The 13,152-nt window shown below is 51.7% G+C and overlaps 2 long non-coding RNA genes across 3 annotated transcripts; one reads left to right on the top strand and one right to left on the bottom strand.

Moving 5' to 3' along the window:
- Positions 1–456: 456 nt before the first annotated feature.
- On the top strand, positions 457–2,166 carry LOC147379177 (uncharacterized). Of its 2 annotated transcripts, XR_015151484.1 has the most exons (3): positions 484–613; positions 1,401–1,494; positions 2,038–2,166. It is a non-coding gene; the product is annotated as an uncharacterized LOC147379177 (long non-coding RNA). The 2 variants fall into 2 exon arrangements; XR_015151475.1 differs by lacking the exon at positions 2,038–2,166 and having other exon boundaries at positions 457–613; positions 1,401–1,930.
- A 927-nt stretch (positions 2,167–3,093) lies between these two features.
- Positions 3,094–7,431, bottom strand: LOC147379176 (uncharacterized). The gene is made up of 2 exons (XR_015151501.1): positions 7,327–7,431; positions 3,094–3,163 (listed from the first exon to the last, which is right to left on the bottom strand). It is a non-coding gene; the product is annotated as an uncharacterized LOC147379176 (long non-coding RNA).
- Between the last annotated feature and the right edge of the window lie 5,721 nt (positions 7,432–13,152).

Here is a 13,152-nt window from a genome sequence, read left to right as displayed (position 1 = left end):
AAGTGGCTTGGTCAGGCTCAGGAGTCCTGCAGTGCTCCCACTCTGTAAGCCAATGGTGACTATGTCTTGCTGCCTCCACAGGTCAGCCCCTACTTCTGGGAGTAGCCTGTGGAACCTGTAGGAAGAGATGGGCCCAGGAGCCCTCACCTCTCCTCTGTGGTGGGGACCAGAGGCCTGGAGTGGTTGGAAATGGTCTTCATGCCCCAAGTCTGTGTTAGGGAGTACCAGAAGTGAAGGATTCTTAAAACCAAGTGGTCTGATTGGCTTTCTGCTTTCTGGAGAGTGGGCTCCACTGTGTCACAAGAGTGTCTGGGCCCCAGAACCCCCAAATCTTGTTTACATTTAAGGAATCTGGGGTCCTGAGAAGAGAAGGGGCCAGCCAGAGGTCACCCAGCTAGCTGTCTGTGGGACAAACAGCCTCAGAAATTTTAAGGAGAGACCTGAGAGTTTCGAGCCCAGTTCAGCCCTGCTGACTGTGTTGGAGAGCTAAGTGGGTAAAGGGGAAGGCAGCCAGAGGAGAAGGAAGCACAGGGTTGGATCTGAGCCGTGGACTGACTGTACTCTGGAAACTTCTGTTGTGCCAGCTGTTTGCTGCCCAGGCTCCAGCTCAGTGGTAAGCTCTCACAAACCTGTCCTGGGACCAGGTCACTCCAGGGAGGTGCAGGATGGGGCAATGACAGAGGCTGTTCAGCCTGGAAGGACTAGTGTGGAGGCCACTGACCTTTAATAACTGTGGGATGTTGGTAAAAAAAAATAATAATAATTCTGAATTTCAGTTTTCTCATCTGTAAAATAGAATATATATATACCTTGCAGGGTTATTAAAATAATTAAATGTTCTACTGTCAAAACGCCCAGTTTACAGTAGATGGTCAATATGGTTTTCCTTCCCCTACTCAAAGAGGAATGTAACAAAGAAAGAGAATGGATGGAGAAAAGGAAGAAAAGGGGAGGGGAGGAGGGGGAAGGGAGGAAGAAAGAAAAAACCTTAGGTAGTAACTCTGTGGGGTCTGACCTTCAAACGCAGCGGCTATGGCCACCCAAACGAGCCCCAAGAGCCCGGGCCACCGATCACCTTCCCGCGGCGGTGCGCCGCCGACTGCTTCCACCCTGACCCAGCCCTGGGGCTGAGCCGCGTGCTGTTACAGAAATACCCAAGTCTTGAGGGCACAGACCGAGAGCCCAGTTCAGGGCTTCCCCAACCTCCCTCTCGTTTCTCCTAAGGCTCTCTTCGATAAGGTTTTCTCTGAGAAAGGCCCGCTAACCTGCGAAATGACACTGACTCAGGCGCTTGGGGCCGGACACAGCCGCGACTCTCAAGCTCTGGGGCAGACCCTTCCCGCCCTCAGGCACCTCCCTCTAGAACGCGAGGCTGTTAGAAATTTTCTCCTTTTTTTCAGAAAAACAATAGGTAGCCACCTGGCGGGAGCTGGCGAAGATCAGCTTGCGGGAGAGGCTGCCCTCGGTCTTTGCGGACAAACGGGAAACCTGAGGGTAAACGCAGGAAGCGGGTTGGTCGAGCTTCAGCAGGCAGACACGCTGCCCGCAGGTGGCAGCGAGGACCGCATGGTGCCGCGGCTCCGCACACCCGCCCGGGCGCCGGAGCCTCCTGTTTGCGGGCCTGGTGGCGGCGCTGCAAGCGCGGATAGTCAGGAGCGAATCCGGCTCCACCTAGCAGTTCTAAACCAAATTCGGGGAGAAGGGCTAGGCCTGTCCGATCTCAGGGTGCTACCGACGGCAGAGCCGGCAGGGGAAGCCCAAAAGGCCCTGATGGTCCCCGGAGGTGGCGAAGCGCACCCGTCATTGGCCGCCAGAGTCCCCACCACGTCGGGAGACCGACTCCGCTTCTTCACGTTAGAAGCACAACCTGACCCCTCGTCCTTAATAATGGCCCTATCAAACCGAATAAAATAAAACCTTTCCCAAATTCTCCACGGAAAGTTTTCTTTAGGCAGACAAAAAAGGACAGGATCCCGGGAATATTAATGGACGAACAGGAAAGGGGAATGTGCTTCTTGCTTTTTTGTTTGTTTCTAGGGAGAAAGAAGGAAATTCGACACATATTTTTAAAAGTCTCCCCGCAACAAGCCCTAAAAGTCTGAGTGTGAGCAGAGAGTCAGGAAACCGAGCCCCCGCCCGCAGTGACACCGGGCCTTTGTCTTCTTTCCTGAAGCCCCCATGACTGCTGACCGCGCCAAGATAAAGGCCGGGTCAGAGCCCTGTGGAATCCCGAGGGAGGGGGCCGCGGGGCCGTCCACTGGCCACTTCCAACAGGCCGGCCTTGCTGGAATGGGGCTACTCGGCCAGGGGCTGCTCCCCAACCCCCAGGCCCAACTGAGGCACGGACCTGCATTTCTCAACTTGCCCTGCGTCTTCAGCCACTAAATTTCCTCGACCCAGCCCCACCAGCATTACATTTTCCTACTTAAGGACTCCAGGAGAGAGGTGAGGGCCATGCCCGCTCCCCAGCCCGACGGACTTTTCCTGACTTGATCCTTTGGAGTGGACTTGTGAGCAACTTCTGCTGCATCTCTGGCGCTTGCGGCCGCTGGGCTCTGTTGACCAACAGGATCCGAACCCGTGCCCTGCTTTCGCGGCGGAGCCTCTGTGCTACTGTCTCAGGTCTGTGCAGACCTGAGGCTCCTCTAGCTCTTGGCCTCAAAATTTCTGCGTCATGCCCTCCTGTCGGTGGAACGGGTCTGCGGTGGTGACGGGAGAGCGTTTGTGACCTTATTCTGCTGCTCTCTCTGTGATCTGAAATGTGGGTCGCAGCGGAGCTCAAGCCGCGGCGATACTGACTTTGCAAGGCAGCAGCCTCTGGCTTTCCAGGGTACTTGCTTGGGGCCCTTTCTCCGCAGACACACGCAGGTGATGGGAGTGCCTCGCAGCTTAGAACTATTCCTAAGAAAGAAGGGGAAGACGGGCCCGGCGACTGCATGAGCAGATGGCGGGGTCTCCAGCAGCCACGCTGCGCGCCTCCCACGAACACCAGGTTGTGCTCTGGGGCCCCCGGCCAGCGCTGCAGCCGCACGTTTTCCCAAGCTGATGAGGAATCTTCGGTTCCCCTCCCTTCGTGATGGCTTGTGGAGTAGGGGCCTGGGCCGCCTTTCCAGAGCCGAATGGAAGATCCGGGCCCCACTTTTATCTTCCACAGAGACGCGACCTGGAGAGGAAAAAGAAAGGCGACAGACCAGGGAAGTGAGGTCCCCAGGCTTCACGTGCCGAAGTGCCCTCCACCTCTTCCTTCTCTCCACCCTTGCTCCCTCCAGCCGACTCGGGGATCCTGGTCCCTATTGAAACTAGAGCTGGCCAGCGGCCATCTGATGAGAGATAAAGGAGCTCGGCGGCGCCGAAACGCTGACCGGATCCGGGAGCAGCACCTGAGATCCTACTTCCCCAGGTGGCACTGACTCAGTTTGAGAGAAACGGTCAGCTGAACGGTGTGCACATTCTGCCTCCAGACACAAACAGTAGCGTCCGCATTCGGAATGTGCATAGACACATCTACACGAGAGAATCCCGTATCTGTGTGCATATACATGCACACGTGTGTGCATCTGAGCCTAGAGAGACAGACACATCTACACACGTGTGATATACCTGTGCATATATCTGAACACTCATCTTGCCTCTGTCCTGTTCGTGGGCTGTGCAGACGCTGACGGAGCCGGCTGCTGGTGAGTGGCAATTATGCCTCACATTTACACAGGCTTTGACAGTTTCTAATCAGGATTTTTACAACTCACGCGGAGAATACTGCCCTTCTGAATTTTCAATGGGGAAACAAGCCCAGGCAAGTTAATGGGTGCCGTTTTCACACAGACCCGGAGAGACCCGGGCCAGCCAAAGACCTGGCCAGTTTGTTAAAGGTGGATGTGTTTGCTAGACGCGCACCAAGGTTGGCCTGTTTAGCTCACTAAGCTACCTCCAGGCCCGGTTGGCCTTGGCCCTTGGCCAGGCTTCCTGGGAAACCCACCGCGCCGGGTGTCTGGTCTCAATTCGTTTGATGATAAGCGCGCTCTGCCGGAGCTCGGTGACCCCGGTGTCCAGGGCAGGGGAGCTTAGGGCTTGCAGGAGTACCGAGGAAGAGCGCCGAAGATTCCAGGGCTGTGACCGCCCACGCCCAGCTGGGTCCCCAAAGCCTAGCGGGCCTGCGTCCTCACGACAGCCACGACAGGCAAATGCGCGATCCTTTCACCCCAGCCGCAAGCCCAGGAGCCCTGAGTTGTGCCAGAGCAGGAACAGTAACGAACGAATTCTGCTGTCTCATATCTCGAATGGCCCTGCAAAGCCCGGAGCCCACCGTGCCCATTTTACAGACGTGGTTAGTCGGAGGCAAGAAAGGTACAGTAAGTTGCCCCAGATTCAACAGCCGAGAAGTGACCGGGGTCGGGGCAGGAATCCCCAGTTAGCCGAGTCTGGATCTTAAAGCGCGGCTCCTCTGCTTCCAACCCGGATCGCCAAGTCCCTCCTTGCGCCAAGTCTCCTGCGCGCAGTTCGGAGTCGCCCGGCTCCTAGCCTCTGACTTCCCTCACCAAGGACGCAAAGACTATTCTAGCTCTCACCCACATCACTAAAAAGGTTCCTACACGCTTGTAACATGTTGCTTATATAGCAACATCCCTGTGTGTGTTGGGCTTTGCTTCTTCTGGGTTATCTGGTTTCCCGGCCCCAAGCCTTCGCACTCCTGAGACTGGGGTTGTCCGAGGGCTGCAGCTTGACCACATCTCGCCGGGTGCCCTTGGGCCCCGGAGCCCGGCTCCGGCAGGCTGAGGTCGCTGGGCTCCGGGCTCCAAGGCCGCCCGCACCCGGCCGAGCCGGGGCGCTGGAAGAGAGCCTGCGGCGTGGCGGGGTCGCCCGGCGGCCTCACAGCCTCGAGGCTGCCATCTGCTGGCCTTAAACGACATCATCGCCGCCTGCCTCAGCTGCCCCGGAGCTTAGCCGACAAGAGGGGCTCGAGCAAGGCAAGACAACCCCACACAGCGCCGAGTGGGTGACACCACTCTTGCGGGATCCCGGGAGTGGCCGACGCGCCTTCAACCACTGCCGGTACTCTCTGATGCCTCTCAGTTTCTGGTCCCTGCTCCCCGCTGGCACCGGACACTCCACGTGCTCCAATCCGGAGCCGCTCAGAAAGCCAAAGCTCTGTGCTGGCAATCTAACTGACCTGGGGTTTCTGCCCGGATCCCGAACTCACCGACCCTCCGGGAAAGCGGGCTGGGGTTCGGGGCGGGGGGGACGCCACAACCTACAGGCGCCCAGCAGGCGCGTCACAGCAGGCCATTGGCGGACTCAGAAGAGAACCCCAGACTGTGCTCAGGCTCTTTGATTTTCCGCATCATGGCATTCATTGGCACCCCTGGGTCAAGACCCATAAAACACTGCCCCCCCCCCCCACTCCGCTCGACTTCCATCTCTACTGGATAGTCGCCCTGGCGCCTGGCTACCTCTATTTCTCGCAGTGCACTTGTCTCCTCAACCAAATTAGGGGTGCTTCAAAGAACCGAAAGGACCGGTCTCCAGCCTATACCGCGCGGCCTTGCCCGGAGTCTGCCGAGCGGAGCCGGAGCAACCATCCTTATTCTTGAAAATAAGCCCTGGGCAGTGCGGTACGAAGACTCTGGCCTGCTGAAATCCAAGGTGGGATAAAAATTATTCAGTAATCATACCTGTGCCCTTCCAGTGCTACATGTTAGGACTTTGCATGTTTTCACTTTTTCTCTCATTTATAAAGCTAACCCAGATTAAAGAAAATTGAGAAAAAGAGAACAAAATTTACAGTGATCGCACCCTTCCTCCGCTGTGCAACCACAGTTAATATTTTGATGACTTTCCTCTGATCTTCCATCTATTTTAATAAATCTAATTTACATAATTAAAAGAATATATTTTATATGGAATTTGCCATTTTGTATACTACTTCTTTTTACCTTTCACCACGAGGGTTTCTCCACGTCTGATCCTTTGAAAGATGATTTTCAATGAATAAATAATCCATCCAATAATAAATAAAGCCCTAGAATGGTTTAATAATCCATCAAATAGGTAAGCCATAATTTTTTAATATAACAGCACTAATCCACTTTGTTTCAGATCTAGGAAACACACTCTCTTGGTCATTAAATATAGAATCAATAGTTGATAAAAAAAAATCTTGAGTCCTTTGCTAGCCCAAAAAGGAGTGTTGTGGTCCCACTGTCAGGGCACAAAGGATCCACCCAGAAATTTGAAATTGCGGTTGAGCTGGGAGAGAGCCTTCCACAGCCTGCTGACAGCTATTTCCCTCTGCTGGAGACCAGTGGAGCTGGGGTGCTGGTTGAAATGTTCTGAAAGAAAACAGGGATAAGGAATGTGCCTGAAAAGCTGCCCTGGACTGCTTCTAGGACCAAAGCTCTGAATCCCCAGCTAGCACTCAAGAAGGTAGCTTAGACCTGGGTTTCTGTGTGCAGTATCTTATAACAGGGGTCAAACATGCATTTATCTGGATCCTGGATCTTCCCTTAGAAGCTGTGTGACCTCATAAAAACTGCTCAACCTTTCTGAACCTCATTCAAAAAATTGCAGTAATAATGCCACCACACTGAGATTTTTTTTTAAGTATTCCACTAAATGATTACATCATTTAGCCTGGTACCTGAACCAAGAAATTCTCAATACACAGTAGCTACTGCCTCTGCAGCTGCTGCTGCTATTGCTTCTGGCATTTACTTTGGTCTCAGGGATCACTGCAGTTGCCCTCTCCCTCAACTCCTGACCCCACTGCTACTGTTAAACACAAGGCTGAATCCTGGCAGTAAGCCGGGTCCAGGTTCTCAGGGCTGGAGTCGTTTCCAGCACTCTGGTTGGGCTGCTCAGGACCTACTGACAATCAGGCCTGGGCTTGGGCTGTTTATACTAGAACCGTTAAAACAGGAAAATATGCAAACCCTTCATTCACAAGGATCCGGCTATTGTTGGGTCAGAAATGATATTTTTGTTTCTAAAATAAAAAGTACATTTGCTGCTTTACTCACACATACAAACGCTGTGTGTGTGTGTGTGTGTGTCTGTGTGTGTGTGTGTTGGTGGGGAGGGAGTTGTGTCTACAGGCAAAGTAAATGATCTAATTCATTTGACCAGTTCAACAAGCCTGAACTTCACTGGGCTCTATTCTATCCGTATAGGATCTTATCCATCCCTCAAACAAAATGACTTCAAAAGCCATCTCCCAGACATGATAGGGGGATACCACCTCCAATTAGAAAAGAGGTTAAAAGGGAATTTCATAAATTACATTAATTCAGCCAGCCTGATCCCAGTAGATGCAAATACATATCAAAATCTCACCAAGAAAGATTTTCAAGGGCAGATTTCATGATCCTCTTCATACTGGGCATCTTTTGCTTCTCTGAGGCTGGTGCCTGGTGATCTATGTATGTGCATCTCTCAGTCAGTTTCTCCAGGTGATTCTGATGAAGCCCATGGAGCCACATTGTGGAACCACTGCTGTTCCCAATTGAATTGAAAGCTGAGGTTTCTCCTAGTGGACGCCGGAAAATACAGATTCCAAAGAATCTTCCATTGGGACCACATGGAGTTACAAAGAGCCTGATTCAAACACCGGATGTGTGTGTGTGTGTGTGTGTGTGGTGGGGGGTGGGGTGTGAATACATGTTTGTTTTTGTGTGCTTTCGTTGTACTGTTGCCTGTGCATGTGTCGGGCCTCTTTGGTCATAAGTAACATAAACCCACTAGAGCTGGCTTAAACCAGAGGGGGTGGGGTGAGATTGTTGAAAAAGAGGCTGAGGTGATGGCAAGAACCCAGGTAGATTTCCTCTACAGACTGACTTTTCTTGTTGCTCTGAACAGGCTTCTCCTCTGCTGTGTTCTAGAGAGGAGCCTAGTCATAGCTCAAATCTCTGCATCCCAATTCTCTTTTCCTTTGAAAGAGAGAGAAACTGGCCTACCAGGGTTGGGTCCTGTCAACTGGAACTGTTGCTGAGGGACGGCGTAGGGGATGGGGACGTCTTATAGTTTTGGATGGTTCCTCCCTGCAGGGAGAGAGCAGTCATGGTGCTCACTGTAGGCTAAGCAGACACCCCCAAAAGCCTAACTTGTTTCAGCTTGGCCCCTCCAACCACTCAATCCGTAGCTCAGAGCTTCTTGATGCTAGCTGCACTCCAAAAATTACCCGGGGAGCCTTAAAAAACATTGTGTCCAGGCCCCATATATGGGATGTAAGCAGGGCATCAGGATTTTTCAAAGCGACCCTGGTGATTCCAACACACAATAGCGATAACTTAATAGGGAACCTAGAGCCAATTTAGCCATTTCCTAAATCCACAGTTTCAAAGTACAACTAATTAAGAGGAAAAGTATGAAAACCTAATGGGTTGCTGCTGCTGCTGCTGCTGCTAAGTCACTTCAGTCATGTCCTACTCTGCGCGACCCGATAGATGGCAGCCCACCAGGCTCCCCCGTCCCTGGGATTCTCCAGGCAAGAACACTAGAGTGGGTTGCCATTTCCTTCTCCAACGCATGAAAGTGAAATGTGAAAGTGAGGTCGCTCAGTCATGTCCGACTCCTAGCGACCCCGTGGACTGCAGCCTACCAGGCTCCTCTGTCCATGGGATTTGCCAGGCAAGAGTACTGGAGTGGGTTGCCATTGCTTATTTTCATCTAAATTGGAGACTGATGTCCTAATCCCAATGTTAAATGCCATGATTATTCACATTTGACATTCTCTAAACCTCTTGGTGCAAATGTTGTTACATTCCTAAAGAAACTTGCCTTTTCTGGAGATCCTGAGCAACAAAAACCAAAGGATGCCTCCCTGTGGCTTTGGTTGATCCCCGCCCCGCAAGGACTACCTACCCTTTCTTTTCCAAGGTCTCCAGCTTGCTGGGGCAGTCCCAAAGCTCCCAGCACCGAAGCACACTGACCTTGCTGGCTCCCACCCCACATCTGTGCTTCAGGGTTCCCACCCAGGAGCCTCTGACACAGGAGACTAAAAAGGAGAGACCTTGCCTCCTTAGCCAAGCTGAAGGATGCTGATCAAAACCTTGTCCTACGGAATTCCCTGGTGGGCCAGCGGTTAAGACTTGGCGCTTTCACTGCAGTGGGCCTGGGTTCAAATCCCTGGTCCAGAAACTAAAATCCCACAAGATGTGCAAAGTGGCCAAAAAAATACGAAACACCTTGTCCTAGTCCATGGAAAACTTGAGGAAGGTCTTCATTTTCTTTTGTTTCCCCTTCTGCTAAGTTTCCCTAAACAGTTAATCAGCTGAACAGCAAATATTTCATAAATTGCTATAATGTACAAAGCAGGGGAGGGGAAGGTGTCACTCCCCAGACATTCTGTTGCTGGCAGAAGAGCAACAGCGACCCCTCTAGGCCTGGCCTTGCATGGATCCAAAGGAGTACATTAAAGGGCCCTTTCCAGCCCTGGACTCAAGCACACCTAAAGGGTGAGGGATAGCAAGAAGGAGAAGGGAGCTGTCGTACCTGGTTGTGTGCAAGAATGGGAGTGGGAAATGCTGCTTTCCCATGCCTGAATCACCCTGACAACTGTTCCCTGCCCCAAGAACCAGACAGCACAGAAAGCAAGACCAAACTGCTTCTGAAAGCTGGAAAGGCAGTCAACACAAAGGCCAGTGACTGATAAAGGATGTACAGAGGGTGGGGCTGAGCACACATACCGTTACCATTTTGCAGCTACACTAAGGGCTTTGTTGCTATTATTGTTTAGTCGATGTCACATCCAACTTTTTTGCAACCCCATGGACATGTAGCCTGCCTGGCTCCTCTGTCCATGGAATTTCCCAGGCAAGAATACTGGAGTGGGTTGCCATTTCCTTCTCCAGGAGATCTCTACCCAGGGATTGAACCTGTGTCTCCTGCATTGGCAGGTGGATTCTTTACCACTGAACCACCTGGAAATAAAGCCTAGGGTAATGGTTTCCAAACTGTGGAACCCAGATCATCAGCATCACCTAGGATCTTATTGAAAAAACCCATTGAATTAGCAACTCAGGGGTGGGGGTGGGGTGGGGTGGGGTGGGAAGCAATCCAAGTCCTCCGGGTGACTGTGGTGCACTGGAGTTGGAGAATCAGTTGGGGTACAGGCACTCATTGCAGACTTAGTAAGTCTAACTCTTCCAGGTCTCTCAATGGTTTCCATGAAGCGATGCAGGACCTCAGAGATATCACCCCAGCAAGAATTACTGCTCCTGTCCTCTCCAGTATCCACCTGATCACCCCACATACTCCACTCCCTTCCCCCCTCCACACACTCCCTACTAGGAATCTCTGGCCCAGGCAGGACAACACAGAGCCCAGGAGCTTCTCTAGAGGCCGAGAAGCTGGAACAGAAGCATCACCCAGAGAAGCTGCCTAGAATCCTAGAGCTGGCATCAGTTTTTTTCAAAGGGCTTTGGCAATTGCCCACTTACCCTTACAGGCTGCTGGGAAATTCCAGCCAGGGAGCTTTGGAGCAGGACTTTTGGTTGGTTCACTTTTGGACAGATGCCCTTTGAGCAGTTCCTGGATAGTTGACCCCCTGTAGACCTCTGTGGGACTCAGCCATCTGAATGCCATATTTGTCCGATGGTTCTCAGAGTGGTGTATCTGGTCGAGCAGCACCAGCATTATCTGGGACGTGCAAATTCTCAGACCCTGCCCTACCTGAAATTGTCAGATCCCTACCTGAAATTGTCAGATCCCTATCTGAAATTGTCAGACCCCACCCTATCTGAAATTGTGCGGTAGGGCTCAGCAATGTGCTTAACAAGCCCTCTGGAAGATTCTGGGACTCCCTAGCCCAAGTTTGAGGACCACTGGCCTGAGGGCGATTTCGGCTCAACCGGCAGCCCACCCAGAAGCAGGGTGCTCAAATGACAGGAAGGATTCGGAGCCCCGCGGGCCAGGACTTCCCTACCCACCTCCCCGCCGCGGTGCTGGGGGCGAGTACCTCCCCCCTCGCCGCAGGGCACTGTCCCTGCGAAGCTTTGCGGGGTCGTCCGGCCCCGCGGCCGCCGGCAGAGGCCTTGCGGGTTGGAATGACGGCCGTGAGACTCCACTCTGATTTGTTTTGTTCCGTTCCGGGAGGAATAATTTGTTTCGTATTGGAATCAAAGCGCCTCTTGCGGCGCTTCCGTTTTATCTCAGAGGCTCTCGGCCGGGGTGAGGCGGCTGCTTCCCATTAGGTCTGGCATGGTCCCCATTACGCGCTGAGCCCGTCCCGCCGAGGGTACTGACGCTGACCCACCCCTGCGCCGCGGCATCCAGAGACCCACCCTCTACCCCGTTACAGATGAAGAAGAGAAGCCGGAGCCGCCCTTGGCTGTCCCAAGAGCTGGCCTCCGCTGCTTGGCTGCCCCGCGCCTGCAGCTACATCGTTAGGGCACTCTTGGGCTCAGGCTGTGTGTTTAGTCGCTTAGTCTTGTCCGACTCTTTGCGACCCCGTGGACTGTAGCCCGCCAGGCTCTCCCGTCCATGGGGATTCTACAGGCCAGAATACTGGAGTGGGTTGCCATTCCCTTCTCCAGGGGATCTTCCCAACCCAGGGATTGAACCTAGGTGTCCTGCATTCTGGGCGAATTCTTTACCTTCTGAGCCACCAGGGCTCAGGTAGCGGTCCAAAACTGCAGATACAGGCCCCTAGCTCTTCAGTGGAAGTAAGTTCAAAGGGCTCTCAGATTTCGGACATGGGCCTACGGAAAGTATCCCCTGAGGGGGAGAGCATCACAGGGATTCCCTAGGTGGAGAGGAAAAGGTTTCCAGTTTACCTGTTTTCACAGCACCTAAGCCCAGACCCTACACAACTGCTCAGGGAAAACAGGTCGACTTAGTTTTCTCCTACATTGGGATTCATTTTTCCCTGGTGGCTCAGCTGGTAAAGAATCCGCCTGCAATGCCAGAGACCTGGGTTCGATCCCTGGGTTGGGAAGATCCCCTGGAGAAAGGAAGAGCTACCCACTCCAGTATTTCAGCCTGAAGAATTCCATGGACTATCCATGGGGCCTCAGAGTCGGACATGACTGAGCGACTTTCACTTTACAAACAGTATAGAACCTCACTGAGATGAGACGATTAAGAAAGAAAAGCCACAGTCAGTCCCCCTGCTTTAATATCCTCTGCAGACAAGGGGGAAGCTTACCACCACCTGTTTAAGAAGGGATGGTAGCCAAATGAAGCGGTTGTGCCTGCCACGTACTGGTGTCCCCAAGGTGACAAAGGGTCTGTGCTGGGGACCTGCCAGTGCTTGGAAAAGAGCCAGACACCCCGACAACCACCAAAGTGTAACAAATGGCCCTCACAGTCCTGTTCAACCTCACACTTATTTTCTTTGATCTCATTTCTTTTTTTATTGCACGAACAATATTCTAATAATCATGACAACTTTAAAATAGGATGGAAAGCCAACAGTTATCCAACGTCTGACCACTAACAAAGCAATTCTTTTCATTTTTCCATTTTGCTACACATTTCACAACTATTTAACAAGTGTGTGATATTCAGCCATGTGGATGTGGTATAAATTATTTTACTCTGCCATTTATGATGGGCCCAAGTTTTTCACCATTATAAAAAGAAAACACTGGTTGAAGAATAATAAAATAAAATAATAAAATGTATAGTGTATTTTAATAATGTTTATGCAATTAGGCAATGGATTTTTTACAGGGAATTTGAAAAGTTCAGAACATTATAAAAATCAACTATTGGGAGTTCCCTGGTGGCCTAGTAGTTAGGATTCCAAGCTTTCACTGTCATGACCTGGGTTCAATCCCTGGTCAAGGAACTGAGATCCCAAAAGATGGGCAGCTCAGCCAAAAAAAAAAAAAAAAAAAGTTGCAATTCCAACTCCCATTTTGTTCATCAAGTTTTTCTCACCACTGAGCACATGTCCCTGTACTCCTACAACTTCACGCCCTTTCATTTGTCAGGTCTTGCTTTGTATTTAATGGCTGTTTGTCTTTTCCATAGTCTTTGATTGTAATGCTACTGAAGCAAAGATTATACCATTTTCATCTCAATAATAATCATAAGAGCTAGTTTTTACTGAGTGCCTAGTCTGAGCCAGGAAGGCTGAACCCTAAAGAATTGATGCTTTTGAATTGTGGTGCTGAAGAAGACTCTTGAGAGTCCCTTGGACTGCTAGGAGTTCAAGCC

The sequence above is a fragment of the Bos grunniens genome, chromosome 1 (assembly GCF_055505025.1).
Source record: "Bos grunniens cultivar Pamir isolate PY7600 chromosome 1, Bosgru_T2T1.0, whole genome shotgun sequence".
Lineage (NCBI taxonomy): Eukaryota > Metazoa > Chordata > Mammalia > Artiodactyla > Bovidae > Bos > Bos grunniens.
This window is presented reverse-complemented; position numbering and strand designations above follow the sequence as displayed.